The sequence below is a fragment of the Python bivittatus genome, unplaced genomic scaffold, assembly GCF_059951505.1.
Source record: "Python bivittatus isolate LINGU-HERP-01145 unplaced genomic scaffold, Pbiv_v1 ctg000700_np1212, whole genome shotgun sequence".
Lineage (NCBI taxonomy): Eukaryota > Metazoa > Chordata > Lepidosauria > Squamata > Pythonidae > Python > Python bivittatus.
The window spans coordinates 38,258,986-38,276,267 of NW_028277098.1; the positions used below are offsets into that span (position 1 = coordinate 38,258,986).

Sequence of the window (17,282 nt, forward strand, 5' to 3'; positions counted from 1 at the left end):
GCACACGCAGCGCTGGGAGCTGTAAGGCTCCACCCCGTTCCCTTGCAGACTGCTGTGGCCGCTGGGTCCTAGCACGTGCCCTGTTTTCCAAACCTTTTCGTTCCGAATGCGACGGACGTTAAAACAGCAGCATTTTGTGAGGACGAATGCGCGGTTGCGGCAAAGCAATAAACGGTTGGCAGAAAGGAAATGTTAGGGTTTAAAAAATGCACGTATCTCCCATGATTTTTATATGGGGGCTGCCTAAAGACGTCATCAGTTTGCAAATCACATCCAATTTGCAAAGAATCACCCAACGAACCTTTACAATCATAGTTCTAGCACTTCTGAGAGCTGCTCTGAGATAAAAAGTAGAACCAGAATCAGGGCACGGATTTTGATGCAACCTTTTTGCATTTTATGTGGGATCCAATGGCAGTTACTATCAAAGGCAGACCATATTTGTTTGCAAAGTTATGGAATATGAACATTATTATTTATAGATTTATTTTTGGTGCTGCCATGGTACATGGATCCTAGGTATAGATCTTCACGATTTTCTGTGGAATCAATCTGAAACCACATTCAAAACTCGGATCACGTCTGCTTGCGCAGAGGGAGCAGTTAAAATTATGATCTGATGGCTTCTGGCAGGTCTGTGGCAGAAAAATGGCACATTCCAAAATGGATCCATGGCATGAATTCTCATGATTTTGAATGGCAGCCACCTGCTATTACTGTCAAAATACAAGTTAAATCTATCCACACCCAGAATGAGCCATTACAATTACAGTACATATGCTGGGCAAGTTCTAGAATTGCAAGACTGAATTCCTGGACAATTCAGAAAGCATCAAGGGTGGAGAAGGCTGATACCAATCTAGAACCGATTTTTGAAATCTACAAACAAGCAGTAACAGAAGGCTTAGTTCTGAATCCAGTACTCTGAAAATAGAAGAATTAAATGTAGTAAGGAAAAATGTGGGCTATTACATTTTAATAAAGGTGAAGAGAAACAGGAACAGGTGTAAAGGAGAACAGTGGGGATGATCAGAGGACTGGGAACTAAATAAGTCATATCAGGAGAGAATGGAATTCTGGGAACTGAAGTCCACACATCTTAAAATTGCTGAGGTTGAGAAACGCTGATTCAGACAACTCTTCTAGATTGTAGAAGAGTTACAATCTAGAGTACTAGATTGAAGAGTACTAGATAGTACTCTTCAAATTTCTGAAAGGGTGTCACAAATTATGTGTGTAACACTCTTTACTTGGGGCTGCCTTTGAAGACTAGTGGGAAACTGCAGGTAGTACAGAACAAGATTTTGCACTGGCTGCTACTGTTCAAGCCTTTGATGGCTTGATCCCTGGATATTTGCACAACTATCTCCTTTGAACTGAATCTGCCTGCCCTGTGATCTAGTCAAGAAAGGTTGCTTAAGAAGTTAGAGGGGAGATGGTCCAGGCCTTTCAAATGGCTGTCCCTGCCCTAAATTTCAGGTTACATCCATGATGGATATCTTGTGAAAGGTTGTCCAAACTGAACGGTTCCACTCAATATTCTGGGCTTAATTTTGAGGGTTGCGCTACTCTATCTCTTTTCTAACTGAATACAATATGTTTAGGTAGACTGTAGGGAGTGTTTTGAGATTTTTTTTTTTTTTTCATTGTGAACTGCCCAGAATTTTAGATTGGAATGATCTATTTAATATTGCTATTAAATAAATCATATAAATTAAGCTAAAGGGAGGCTGATTTGAATGTTAGGAAAAACTTTTTAGCAGTAGGAAAAGTTTAACAGTGGAACCAAGTGCCAAGGAATGCAGAGTCTAGATAGCTTTCTGTTGAGGATGTTTAATTTGGATTCGTACATTGAGAAGGGCATCGGCTATGCAGGCTGAGATAGTAACTTCTTAGAATTAACGCTTCACAGAATGGGTTCTGCAGTCTGAAGCAGCAAAAGCTCCAAAGATTCTATAAGTACACACCAGGTAAAGAATTATAGGATTTGCACATCAAAACTGACATGCTTTCAGTAATCTAAAGCTTGCAATACTAGAAACTTGGCATCTAATAGATATTGATAAGAATGGGGGGGGGGATGAATGAGATGGTTTTCAGTAAAATGAAAGAGTTGGAATGGAATATTACTGTGCATACATCATACAAACCATTGCTCCTGATCTTCTATTGTTTTTAAAACAAAATTATTTACATGGTAAGTTCAACAAGATTTAATAAAAGAAGGAGCACATTCCCTATAACTCTTAGTAATTAATTTATAGAGGAATTATATGTCCTGTGGAGTCCTTGGGGTTCTCTGAGCTTGGTCCTTTTCTTGCGAACGTTTCATTATCCGGCTAGGTAACATCTTCAGTGCACTGAGGATTGTTCAGAGCATTGAAGATGTTACCTAGCCGGGTAATGAAACGTTTGCAAGAAAAGAACCAAACTCAGAGAACCCCAAAGACTCCACAGTTCAACCCTGAGCTACACATATTCGCCTCCATTGCTAATTATATGTCCATATTACATTCATTCTTCACATTTTAATAAGTGCATCCTCTGAAGGTTGGTGTATGTGTTGTTGTTTTTAAAATTTTCTGTTAGTTTTGTACATACATGTTGTGCACTGGCAATTTCTTGGAGTCTACGTAAGGCTAACCCTTTGTCACTTTTCACAACATCTAATTGGCTGCTGCTGCTGCTGCTGCTGCTGCTGCTGCTGCTGCTGCTGCTGCTGCTGCTGCTGCTCCTCCTCCTCCTCCTGAGAACCATTAGCTAGGTCCTCTGAAAGTTTGAAAGGGCTATCTTGAATTATAAGTATACTTTAGTCCATAAACACTTACTTGGTGTGTTGAATAACTTTGATTTGCTTTAGGATGGGTAGGTTGGAAATCAGCCCTAGCATTAGGCAGAGTGAAATGCAGGATGTCGGAAGAACAGAAATGGCAGCTCCCAGCTATGCCTCACCTCCAGACCCCCATAAATTACCCTGCTCTCTCAGGAGTGGTAATAGATACAATTGTACCTCACTGTTGAAATAAGATTTAATTATCAGTCCAGTGGTATGGGGAGGGAGGTGCCATTAGCAAGTATATTACACCCGCAAGTTAGCTGATAGCTATAATTGTATAAGATGGCCAACATACAGTCCTCCAGATACTGGCTTGCAGCTCCCATAATCCTCATGGTTACCATGGTTCTCATCATTACAAACACTGTACAGCAGGGTTCCTCAACCTTTGACCACTTGAAGATGTGTGGACTTCAACTCCCAGAATTCCCCAGCCAGCTGGCTGGGGAATTCTGGGAGTTGAAGTCCACACATCTTCAAGTGGTCAAAGGTTGAGGAACCCTGCTGTACAGTACCGTACATATACTGCAATCACACTTGGACTTTTTTTTCCTGAATTATTTTATAAGGCAGTGTTTCTTAAAATATTTTTCTCTCAGGATCTCTTCTTCCTTTTAAAAATTATGGAGGACCCCAAAAGAGCCTTTGTTTGCATGGCTTATATTTATTGATATTTACTGTGTTAGAATTAAATTTATTTATTTATTTAAAACGTTTGTATGGCTACCCATCTTAAACGCAACTTTGGATGGCTCGCAAAATTGACCCATTCACTGCCGCTACCGCTTCTCATGATGTTTGATGGGATTTTAATATTGTATTATTTTTTAACATAGACTGGCAAATAATTTTGATTTAGGACCACACGTTGAGAAACACTGGTATAAGTGATTAGGCGATGCGTGTCTTGTCTGCCTCCTCCCTTTCTTGGTTTATATAATCCCAAGGGTCTATTCATTGCAAGGTGCATATTATGGAGTCAGCCTGAGCGTGGGGGTCTGCCTGGTACTTTTGCCATCCTGAATTTGATTCGATAGAAGCGGGAGCGGCAACAGTTTGCAGGAGGTCTTATCAGCTGACAGGCGTCTTGCAATTCTTATGCTTTAATGCACCACTGCGTGCTGATCCGGTACAGGAGAGAGGCTGACGTCGGGGTAGGTCCTTCGGTTTAAATCTTGGGACGCAGATATCCCTTTAAGAAATAAGACGTCCCGAGGTGAAAAACCAGAAGCCCGTAAGCTTTGCTTCGTGGCCTTTAGTGCGCCTGCTCTGGGCAATCCCCGGCGCATGCGCAGAGGCTAACAGCGGTGGCGTCTTCCCCTAGACCGAGCAACGCTGGTGCTTGGTGGGTCAGTCGGCATCCAGCGGGGGCGTCGTCTTCGATTTCGGATGTAACGCGGTCCGGGGCTGCGACCAGCGACTGGAAACCCCCGCCGTCTCTCCGCCACCCAAGCGGGAGAAGAGGGCATGCCGGGCAGGGAGTGAGAGCGGGGTGGCCTGCACCCTGTTTTCTTCGGGGAGGCGCCCGCGGTGGTGAGTGCGGGGGCGGAGGGGAAGCGGGACTTTGCCCTCGCGTCAGCTGGTGGCCTGCAAAGGGGAAGGGGCGGGCAGGGACCCCCAGGAGAAAGCGGGGCGGCGGGGCGGGCAGCCTCCTTCCCTCCCCCCGCGGGGCAAAGGGCGGAGCTGCCTCCTCACGACCCTGGGCAGAAGCGTCGCGGATCAGACTCCTCGCCTTCCCTCCGCGGCGCAGGCATTCGCCTGCTCGCCCTCCCTCCCTTCCTTCCGCTCCATTTTGCTTCCCCACCTTCGCTTCCCTGGGGGGCAGGGCTCTTCTCAGAAGGCGGTCGCTTGATCCGAGGTAGGAAGAGCCAGGTGATTGGCGGACTCCGTGGGCTGGGGAGGTTGGTGAGATAAGAAGTAGCGAAAAGGAAAGAAGAAGAAGAAAAAAGAAAAAAAAAAGGAAGCGAACCCGCTTCCTTCCCTTTTACATCTCTGCTCATGCAAGTTCGCTTACTGTGGCTATAAACAGCCCCGCCAGTGGGTATGACCGACATCCTGTTTATAATTGCCTTCTTCTGACTGCGTCGTCTTCGAAGTCTCTCTCCCCTCCTCCTTTCCTCAAACTCAGTTTCTTCATGCCTTCTTGGACTTTGCCCCACGAGGATCAGTTCTCACCGCTGTTGCAGGTTGTCACTTTTTCTCCTGTGGGTTGCTGTTCCTCTTCTCATGATCATGATGATGTTCATAATGGTGAGGAGGGTGGTCTTCACTAACTGACAACATGATTTATGTAGGAAATTTATTTAGCTTTTCCAGTCACTTTCTCTTTCCTTACTTATCTTTATAGGATTTCGTTTCCTGAACATCAGTCAGCTTTGCCTTCTCAGAAGTCAACCATAGTTAGGTTGTCATATGTAGTAATTAAGGGGATAAATTAAAAATAGCAAATAGGGTAGGTCAAATGTTCCCGCCTTTTGCAGGAGCATCCCCCACCCCAAGATCAGTTAGTCTGCCTGCCTTTAAAGGTCTGTGTTCCCCCCCCAAGTGAGTGTGAAAGTAGATGACCTGCTAGGTGAGGGTTTTTTAAAGTTTTTTTTCTTCCAGCACTTATGTGTATCTATGTTGTTATCTTGCTTTTTTTTTTTTTACATTTTGTTTTATTATGTGGTCCATATTGATTTTTACTGTTAGTGATGATGTACATGTCCTGAATTATGTGCAAAGTAGGTTTAATAAAAATATTTTTTAAAAAATCCCACTAGGAAATTCCTTATGTATAATGGGAGGAAGGGAAGAAATAATCCAGGACGAATGGGGGAGGATAATAAGAAAAAGGAACCAATACCTTTTCAGTCTTGCATAAATAGGAATTATGTCATAGAAAAAAGGCTATGTAATGCTAAGCCAAAAAACAAAAAGCACCATTCCTCTCATGTAGAAAATGATACACAGATAGTACATTCAACTCTAGGATGTATTTTTCAGTCTGTGAAACTTAGTTTGGGGAAAGGGGTTGTTCATCCTGGCTGTTATTGAAGTGTACCAGAGGTGGGCAAGTAAAAAAATGCATGTTGCTACCTAAAGACACAAACTCCTACTCCATCTGTACTTGCATACAATGCCATGATGCAAATAAAAAAGTATGGGGCTCGTGTCATGATATATCACAATACACATTTCATCATTTTGGTGTTGTCATGGCTATCTGTGAACACTTGTGTTAAAAATAGAAAATGTTAAAATGATATTGTTAATTGCTAGAAAATGGCAGAATTGGGTAACTTTATTAGTGTACTGTATAGTAAAAAAAAATGCTGTTTTCTATCTCTTTAAATTTTTCTAGTATAAATTGTTAGAAAATTTAAATTATTGAATTTAGGAACTCTTCTTGTAGACCTCTACTGAAAATAAAGTTTAGACTTTGTTTCTATACCAGTTATCTTGAATTATATCAGGCTACTTTCCCTGCATATCTACTTTGTGCATGCCTTCAAGTCAGTGTTGACTCCTGGTGACTGCCTGGACAAATCCCTGCAGTTTTCTTGGAAGTGTTTTGCTGTTGCCTAGGGCTGAGCAAGAGTGACTAGCCCAAGGTGGCTTGGCCGAAAGTGGAACTAGAACCCAGAGTCTCCTGGTTTCTAGCTTGGTTCCTTAACCGCTACACCAAAGGTACCTTTTATCATAAAATGCTACTGTATTGGGTTAATGCTGTGAATAATGGCTGTAACACACATCCTGCGAGCTTCCTATCTATTCAAGTATATATGTGTAATTTATGAAGAATGCTGCTTATTTTTATATATGTGTCACTGTATTACAGCTGCCTTTCTGTGAAAAATAGATGTTTCTTCTTTTTAAGGAGAAATATAGGAAATCAGACTTCAGGTTGAAGCCATTTAAATGTTGTTATAAAACAGGAGACTTGCTTGATTGCTGTGCTTTTGCTGGACCTTGAATTATGCTATGGGTTTCTGTGGAAAGGCTTTCTGTAAACAATTCTGTCTTAAGATAATGAATTAGGCCATGTTAAAAGGGTTCATAATAACCTATGTTGATGAATAACTGTTATTATAAATAAGAAGTTTTCATGTAATTTTACATAACTGCTCAGTCCTTTTTCAAAGGATAAGTTTGAGATTCCCATTTTATGTCATATGCTAATATTTATTGTTAGTATATACTAATAGTTTTTGTTCTGCTTTGTTACCCGTAGGACACTAAAATACAGATAGCCCCTGGGTTAAGAATGCCTGGGTTACAGACAGCCCATAGTTAAGAACGGAGTCTGTTGTAGCAAAATTTGACTTAAATACATAATGGTTTGAGTTCATTACACAATACTACTTATACAGTATTACAGAATAATATTGTTCCAGCTTACATACAAATTTGACTTAAAGACAGACCTTGGGAAGGGAACTCGTTCTTGAACTGGGGACTACCTGTAAATCATTCTTGTATTCGTAATCTGGGTCATTTAGGTTTATACATTGTTTAGTACTACTAGTTCCAATCTTCTAACATTATGAAGAAGAAAAAGTACTAATAAATGAAAAATTAGTTGAGTGTGGATCTGAAATATTTTGTAGCAGTAAGGCAGGAAAAGCAGGTAACATCTATGAATTACATCCTGTTATGGGGGCTGAGACTTCATTATATACAACGTAGTATTCTAATTGAAGTTCTATTTTCTGTTTTAGAGAATATCTGATGAAAAAATTAAACATGATGAGAATTTGTCTATAAGATATTGATTTAAAAGCAAGGATATATGTTACGGGCAGTTCTATAAACAAGACTGCTAATTTAGAAAAACTGATTAAATTTCTAAAGTGATAAAAGCCTAAAAAAGAGTGTGATTAAAAAAAAACATCATAGATGTGAGGAAAAACATAGAAATGAGCAAATAACAAACTAAGTGATATGGTTGAAGTCTTGTCCCAGTGCCTGGAGGCTGTAGGGGTCTGGATGGGGAGCAACAGGCTTGTTGCTCCCCATCCAGCTGAACCTTGGTAAGACAGAGTGGCTCTGGGTTTTTGGGCCTTCTGGTTCTGGGATTTTACCATCTTTGGTACTGGATGGGGTGGCACTGCCCCAAACAGACCCGATGCACAATCTGGGGGTCCTTCTAGACTCAGGACTCCTGCTGGAGGAGCAGGTGGCAGTTGTGGCTAGGAGGTCCTTTGCACAGCTTCATATTGTGTGCCAGATGTGTCCCTTCCTGAACTGTGAGTCTCTACTCACAGTCAGTCATGCCCTGGTCACCTCCATAATGGACTACTGTAATGCGCTGTACATGGGGCTCCCCTTGAAGACCATCTGGAAGCTTCAGGGGATGCAGAATGCGGCTGCTCGGAGAGTTATGTGTGCCCTTAGGAAGGGACACGTTATACTTCTGCTCCAATGAGCTGCGTTGGTTGCCAGTTTGGTTTTAGGTACAATTCAAGGTACTGTTTTGACCTTTTGTCAGGCCTAGCCCAAGGAACTCCAAGAGACCATGTAAATTCAGTCCAGCTATGTTTATTAGCAAGAATCTTCCCAGACTGAAACTCCAGCTCCCAAGTAATGCCAGCCACAACATTGTGAATTCCTCAGGGAGGTGCCAGTCTCATCCTCTTGTATCTCCCATGCTCCTCAGGAGATGTAAGAAAATGTTTTTCTCCCTGAGCCTGGCCTTCATAATTCCATTCCATTCCATCACATCTTTAAACCCTACATGGCATGGGACCAGGTTACTTGAGGGACCACCTCTTCCCAATTACCTCTACCCATCCCACCAGGTCAGGCAGGAGGGGTATCCTGTGAGTCCTGTCTCCAAAGGAGCTCCATCTGGTGGGACCTAGATGTGCCTTTCCACCCTCTGGAACATCATTCCCCTGAGGTGAGGTTAGCCCTATCTGTACTAACCATCTGGAAGGCCCTTAAAACATGTTTTTTTCAGCAGCCTTGGAGATCCCAGGTGGTTGTATGAAATCATGTGATGTTTCTTCTCTCACATTCTTGGGTTTCATATGTTTATTTATGTTTGACTGTTTTTAGATTGTTATGGAGTTTTTAATAGTTACGTCGTATGCTGCCCAGAGTCACAGTTTTGTAAGATGGATGGCTATATAAATATGCTAAATAAATAAAAAATAAAAGAAAGTAGCAAGAAACCAAGGAAAGGGTAAATAGGAAACTTAAACTACTGTGAGAATTGAGGACTGAAAGGAAAACATGCTGTACGATATGTAGGTTGTATATGTTTGTAGTCACAGTGATACAAGGAATAATTTAATAAGGCATACATTTTGTGTAAACTCTGTGATGTCTGGTTGAAAGAGATGCGAGATTAAGTTTTGTATTTTCCTTCCTAATAACTTCACATACTTTGGTGGAATGAGATGCAGAAAAATAATTTCTAACACACATTCTCAGTTCTATATATTAACACTAAATTGTCTTTACCTGTTGGGCATTTATGGCATTTTATTCAAGATGAGAATCATGTTAAATAGCTGGCAAAAAAGAAAGTTTTTGAGGTAAAACATGGGTCTTGAGTCACAAACCTAAATTGCCACTTCCATAGTTTTCATGAATTAGAAATTAGTAAGTTGCACTTGAAATTTTTTCAACTGAAATTGCAATGCTGGTGCTTGGATGTGTATTGCCATGGCGCTGAGGGGAGAGAGAGAAGATCCAGTAACATGGGACTCTGGAAGGTCAGATCTTGAAACAAGTTGAAGAAGAGTAGGGAGGCAGACTATTCCAGTAACTTAGTCTTGTAAAAGCATGGGCATAAAGTAGATACGGAAGATGCCTGAAAACCTCAAGCTGACAGTGAGTAATGAGGTAAAGAAAAATGTTTCATACCCGTGGTAGAATTCCATATTCTACTGGAATTGTCAGTGACTTTGGATGCTGTCAGCTACTTTATCCTTCTCAGTTTCTCACCAGGTTGGTTTAAGGCATCATTTTATGAGGATTCTAAACTTTGTTAAAGGTCAGGTCTCAGGATGTAATAACTTGGGATTGCTGTTTAACTCCATCACCTTTAGCTTAGAAAGGTTTTCAAGGTTCTATCTTGAGCCTTTTAATATCTCCTCGAAATTGCTGAGAAACATCATGCAGAGTCCTGCAATACATTGCTAATAGTGATGACAACTAAGTTTATTTTTTTCATGTCTGGAACTTCTAAAGCAGTCTGCAGAAATATAATGAATTTTAGCCACCTTTAATTAATTGAGATTTAGCCCAGGCAAAGTAGAAATAGCTTTCATTGGCATGACAACTGGTCTACAGGCAGATATACAATTCAAAAGATTTTAAATGTTTTTGGAAATTTCATGTAGTACAATTGTCAGCTGAACAATACTATATTCTGATCAGTTTTGTATTCTGAACATCTGACCTATTTTGTGGACTCCATACTGGCTTTCTTTTTGGTCCTAGATCTAATTAAGTGTGCTGCTACATAATTTAAAACAGTAAATTCATGCCGGAGCCACTATAGATCTTCTTCAATACAGGTAGTCCTTGCCTAATGGTAATTAGGACTGGAATTTCCATCGTAAAGTGTGATGTCATGTGACCGCATTACTTAGCAACAGCAATCCCAGCAGTCCCATTGTTGTCATTAAGCGAAGATCATGAGTTGTTAAGCGATGACCTCCTTTTGACTTCCTGCCAGCTTCCAATAAGCAAAGTCAACAAGGAAGCTGGCAGGAAGTTGCAAGTCTTGGGTGGCTTGCAAGCAGGCAGCTGTGGCGCTGCGTGAGCGTGGCTGGATGGGGGTGGCTTCTGCCAAGTGCAGGAGGGTGCACAGGTGCCTGCTGTGACACAAGTGCAGCCAGGTGGGGGGGGTGGCTGCTGCAGAGTGTGGGAGAGCACACAGCTGGCTGGTGCGGCACAGCAAGGCTGGAGGTGGCTGCTGCCAAGTGCAGGTGGCTGCTTGGCATGAGCACAGATGGGTGGGTACTTCAGAGGGCAGGCAGGGGGTGCACTGGGCGCATATTACAGAGTACGAGATCCCTGGAATTTCGTACTCCGTAGCCAGGCTCCTCAGGAGAAAAAGCAGCAAGAGTGACTTACAGGAGCAACTTACAACCTTCCCTGTCTGCTTCCCCACTGAGTTTGCTTGTGGGAAGCCAGCAGGGAAGGTCACAAATGGCGATCATGTGACTGTGGAACTCTGTAAGTGTTGTAAGCTTAAGCCAGTTGCCAAGCGCCAGAATTGTGATCATGTGACTGCGGGGGTGCTGGGACAGCCAAAACTTTGAGGACCAGTCGTAAGTACTACTTGTTCAGTCCCATCATAACTTTGAACAGTCGTTGAACAAGTGGTCATTAACCAAGGACTACCTGTATGTCATTGATCCAACTTCTTATTTTAATTGAATTTTCCTGATGAGAGCTAAAATTGAGTGTCATTATCTGACCAACCTCTGACCTTTTCTGTGGCACAACAGTGTCTTCTAAGACATCTGGTAAGGTGATCCCCACACTAATAAACCTGAGTAAATGGAATTTAATTGTTTCCAAAAATGCCTTTTTCATGTAATCCCATTTATACACTGATATAAATGCTGAAAACTTCATCTGCATTTTTATCTTAATGCCAAGGTCATTATAAAGTTTAGCCACTGGATAATACGGATTTGCTCACTAGAACCAGGACATTAGGGATGGAACATTTTTCTTGATTTGGCAAAGCAACAGTCCATCTCTGCAAACAGTCTGGCTTTCAGTTATTCTCTGCTTTTTATAAAATGAGGATTATGTTCAAAATGAACAGCAAAGGGGGTCTGCCTGACAACAACCCAGGAGGCTCAGTTAATTTCTCTTCAGCTACTATCATCTGTAGTAAACTTTGAACATGTGCTGGAACAGAGAATAGTTCTGCTCTGCCTTTTGCATGAGAACTTTTCAAATATTTGATGACCACTAGCATGTCTCTTTAGTTATCTCCAGACTATGAATTGTTCTTCAGTTTTCTTAGTCATTCTAGTCTCTGTTCTCTTAATATACTCCACTATGTTATTGGCTTCCTTAAAATGGGTACTCATACCCAGAACTCCTAATGTGGAATAGAGCAGAATAATTACTTTCGTGGTCTCACTTGCTTATCTCAGAAGCAAAGTGGGGTCAACCTTGTCTCCTAATTGGATGGGAGAAAACCTGGGAATTCAAGGTCTGTTGGTTAGAATGGAAAATTGAAAAAACAGTAGCAAGTCACTTCCAGTATTATGCCAAGAAAATTGCATGGGTGTATCCACAGAAGTCACCAGGAAGGACTATGCAATCTTTTCTGAAATTCTTCCTTAATGCTTTGCTCTTTTTTTTCCTCATTCCCAAGTTGAGGTCTACATTCTTTCACAACACCTGGAAGTAATTTTATTTCGTATTTCTATAACTCACAGTGCTTATGTTAATGAAGCCAGAACAGTTTTAAATGTTGGATTATGAGAGGGAGATCCTGTTCAAGTTTTCCTTAGTCATTGACATTCAGTGGATGGCTTTAAATCAGTTACTCTCTCAGCTGAACCTATTTTGTTCCAGTGGAGTTGCTCTTGTGGAGATAAAATGTAGATAGATATCTGAGTTAGCCGTATTCAGCTGTTGGAAGAAAGGAGGGATATAAATGAAAGAAATGCCCTTTTTGGTCAGGATAGTACAAGGCTTGTTAAGTTCTGTATTTTTGGCTTTGGTCGGGAAGATTCAAAGCACTTCCTTTCTGCTGTTTCTTAGGGCTGAGCTGAGGGGAAAAGTCCTTGGTAGAAGAGCTAATAACTATCAGCTGGATAGGTGGAGTCAGAAAATTCAGCTTTACTAGTGGCAGCCTAATGTAAGTGTCTTTTAACGGTGTTGTCTTATAATTTTGTAAGCTGTTTGTTATAATCAGACCACTTCCTGATAAATGTATGTTGATGAGGGGGGTCATGCTTTCTGAATGTTCTAGTAGATTTTCCTGTTATTATTATGACTTTTTTCCCTTTGGAAACTTGGTTTCACTGTGAAATGTCAACATGAAAAGGGTAGAGAATTGGGTAGTACTGTGATAAAGCTAGATAAATTGATAGAATGAGGATGGTGTTAGCCCCATCATTTCTATATCAGGTACAAATGGGAACATATAATCATTCCTGCTGTGATGGTGGGGCAGTGAAGTAATTTTATTTTTCTGCATCTATAGCATCTTTGAGTAATTGTTCAGCAGAGTTCTTTTAAATTATCATGAAATTATTTCTCCTAGACTCTGGAAGGATATATTGGAACCCTCAAAGACCTGTTGTAACAAATATGCCAGTGTTTTGAGGGTAATGGTTCTTGTATTTACTATGATAAACATGCCATCTTTGACAAAATTCTAGGGAAGATATTCAAAGCACTTTCTAATGGTTTTTTATGGGGTTATTAGAGCTTTATTGGACCTGGAGATTTCTTACAATAATCACTCAGTTGTAAATATCCTCACTGCTTTTTGGAGACTTTACTGAGTCTGTTATAATGAAAAAAATTGAATGATTTTTGTCTTTGATTTGTGATAACCCATTAGTCATGCTTACTTATAAGGTTATTCAGGAATTTTACTAAGCCTAACTCTTTACTTCTGCCTTATTAGTATTAGGTGATGCTGATTAGGGCATACTGGATCATTGTCCGGGTTTAGTAATGGACTAGATAAAGACCAATGTAACTGATTTTTTTTAGAAGACTGAGACTCTGTAAATTGCCTGTTCCAAGATCCAGGAAGTAAGTTACCTGATTTGGGTGGGGTTGCACTTCTCCTTAAAGTGGTCCTTAGTGGCCTAAGTGGCATCAGTATTCAGAGCACCTTGCCAATTACATTTATTTTGTCAGCTGCAGCCTTTTTTGTTTACTGTGATCCAAGAATTTTTGTGTTATAATACTTAAATGCCCCATATTTATTTGATTTATATCCCACTTTTTTTATTCTTAAGATGGTGTATATAATGCTCCATCCTCCTCTATTTTTTCCATAACAACAACCCTGTAAGGTAGGTAGGGCTGAGAGAAGGTAACTGGCTCAAAATTACCCAGCTGGCTTCTGTGCCTAAGGGAGGAACAGAGCTCACAGTTTCCTGGTTTCTAGTTTAGTACCTTAACCACTACACCAAACTGGCTCTCTATTATTATATAAGAGGATGCCCTTAAATTAGGACTAATATTTTTCTGATTTCTCCAGTCTAAATGATATTTAAATTGCTTTATATTAGCTATATATTCACTGAGCCAGTTCAGTTGTGCTTGTGCTTACTTTTAAAATTCTAAATAGGTAGGGGCCTATTTTAAGAAATATTTCCTTCTCTGTTAGTGGTCTCTTTTCAGTTCCAAAAGAGAAATGTGCTATGCATCTACAAACTGTAGGGTCTTTTCTATGGTAGTACCTAGCTTTGAAATATCCGTTTGAGAAAGATTGTTTGCAATTGAGACGTAGCTGTTATTCTTCTAAGTTTAGCGAGGATTTGTTAAGAAATTAAGAATAATTAAATAATTAAGAATAATTTCTTAACAGACAGAAAGGCTTAATCATATTGTAGATTAATAAGCCAGATGATCTGCATGCACACTAGAAGTAAAGCTGTATCCTCAGTGGATTTATTCAAATATCTTGAGGGCTATTATAAGTTAGTTAATTTTTTTCCTGTATTCTTAGAGAAAGCTGAGTATTCCCAAGTATAACTATGTTGTTGATAAATCACATAAATCTAAAAGCTACAAGAGAAAAATAAGAGTAAAACAAGAAAACCAGTTTTAATGTTCTCATTAATGTTACAACAAAATCAGTGTAATGTTGTGTTGCTGGAAGCTCTTGATATTTTTAACTTGGTTATAAAGAGAAGAGCCTCAAATCGCTGGAGTCTCAGCTGAACTGATAATGCTTGTTCCCCCTCTCCTTCCCGCTCTAGGCTCAAAGACTGAAAATAGTGTTCAAAGTTCTCTTTCAAAGATTTTTCTGTAGACTGACCAGTCTTTAAGTTTGTATCCTGAGGACTGTAATAATAAGCAAACGCAAACAGGAAGAGTGTGGTCAACATGATGCTGCAAAATAAATGTTTGGCTACTGAAAGAAGGTATATGAGTCCACTGTGATGACTATACAGCAGATTTCAAAATGTGTGCATGTTATTAAGTAACAGGTGTATCCCCAAAGTAAAATAATGATTCTGGGGCAAGACTGATATGCCATTTCTTGCCCTCCCCCAAAAGTACAAACTCCACATGATTTATACCAGAGGAGCCTTCATTCAACAAAGTAAGATAATAGGTGAGATTTACCCATATAGCTTTGACAGCCTGATTTAAGGATGACCCATAGTTAAGAACGGAGCCTATTGTAGCAAAATTCGAGTTAAATACACAATGGTTCAAGTTAATTACACAATACTAACAGATAGTTCTCAAATTACGACCATTTGTTTAACTGTTCAAAGTTACAACAGTGCTGAAAAAAATTACTTATGGCCAGTCCTCACACTTATGACTGTTGCTTTGTTCCCATGGTCACATGATCAAAATTCAGGTGCTTGGCAACTGGCATGTATTTTCAATGGTTGCAGCATCCTGGGATCACGTGATTGCCATTTGCAACCTTCCCAGGGGGCTTCTGACCAGCAAAGTCAGTGGTGGAAGCCGGATTTGCTTAATGACTTAACCGTAGCAAAAAAGGTAATAAAATTGGGTACCACTCACTTAACGACTGCATCACTTAGTGATGGCAGTGCCGGTCCCAATTGTGGTTGTAAGTCGAGGACTACCTGTATACAGTATTATACAATAATACTGTTCCAGCTTACATACAAATTCAACTTAAGGACAGACCTTCAGAACAGAACTCATTCTTAAACTGGGGACTACCTATATCCGAGCTGCACTGATTCAGAAGGAAATATTTGCAGTGAAAACAATTTTTTTGTTAATTAGTCTGGACTCAGGTCAAAGTTCTGCTTCAACATGGTTTGTATCAATTAATAAGCCATTGGTAAAAAACACATGAAAATTGGATTAAAGTTATTTCAAATTTACGAAAAAAGAAAAGGATTAGAACTCAAATGTAGAAGACAGCAATCAGTTTGACAATTCTAGAACAAAGAGGTGAGTGGTAACTATGAATCATATTTGGCCGTTTGGGGGCCAAAGTTAACTTTATGTGTTCTTGCTTGAAGAGAAATATTTCTCTGTCCATTGTCAGAAATTAAATTGTCTTGCCTTCTCTCATTTATATAGTGCAAGGAATACCGACAGGAGAAAGACAGCTTGCCATGTTATCTAGTTGTTTGCCTGTTATGCAGGATTATTTCTGGCCTATAATACTTGGTTACTACTAATCACAGATTAATTCTAGCCACCAAGCTCTTCTCTTATCCCTATAATTGATTTCAATACAGTATCTTGTCACTAAATATCAGTACGTTTGCTTTTTCAAGTAATGATTTGTCTACCTCTGTGATGAACTCAGTGCAGATGTAACGTTCCAAGTTCTTGTACTCTTATCTGCATAACCTGTTCCCAGTCTCACTTGATTTAACTGTGGTAAAATATTGTGTTCATAGCAGTGATGGACCAGAATTAAGGTCTCAAAATATAAATTAGCTTTAATAGATTTGATCAGTATCCAATAAAAGTTTTGTTATATCCATTCTGAAATATATAGAATTCAAGGACAATCTCAAGTTGAGCTCAACTCCTAGTTACTGCATTTATGCAGTTTGCTTGGAAGTGTTACAGAATTGGTTTGCCACTGCATTGTTGCAGGATTTTTATTTATTTATTTATTATATGTATTTTAATTTATTTAGTAGACTTATCCCTGCCCATCTCCCCACAATGGGGGAGGATGATTTTTTGACTTCACAGTCCAGCCTGCAACCCGGGGAGTCCTAGGTTTTCCAACAACAATCAGGAATGACCTTTTTAGCTTCAGAGGTCAGTGCCAGCTGGGTGATGTCATCTGCTGAGGTTTGAGAGGGCATATTGATCATTATAAATATTTTGCTTATATCATTAGCAATCTGAAAATGTACCGTGGGAAAGCTGTTGAGATTTACAATTGAACTTACTGACTCATTGTGCTAGTAAATAAATGGCCAAATTAAGGGATCAGGGAAGATATCTCAAAAGTAGGTTAGGTTAGTTGTAAATTTAGAGGTGACTACTGGAGGAATGAAATTGATTTGACTTTGGGGATTCAGTGAAATTGGAAATTATTATAATACCTATTTCATAATCCAGCTGCTTCCTATAACTAGTTTAGTATTATCTTGAAACAATTGTTTATCAATGTAATGTAACTTCTATTTTATTAAATGAGCCCCTAATCAAAATATTAAGAGAAAATGCTTTCTCGTGTATCAAAAATATTCAGAAGCTTTCAGATCTAGATACAATCCTGTTATTCTTTCTTAAACAACAGTATAGGATGCATATAATTGTCCTAGATTTTAAG

At 39.9% G+C, this 17,282-nt stretch overlaps 1 protein-coding gene across 1 annotated transcript in view; it reads left to right on the forward strand.

Annotated features, from left to right (window-relative positions):
• The first annotated feature begins 4,117 nt into the window (after positions 1-4,117).
• JAK1 (Janus kinase 1) overlaps positions 4,118-17,282 on the forward strand; it is a 67,115-nt gene continuing 53,950 nt past the window's right edge. Inside the window, exon 1 of the mRNA XM_007429931.3 lies at positions 4,118-4,369. The gene's annotated coding sequence lies outside the window, so the exon portion shown is untranslated. The remainder of the gene's footprint in view (positions 4,370-17,282) is intronic.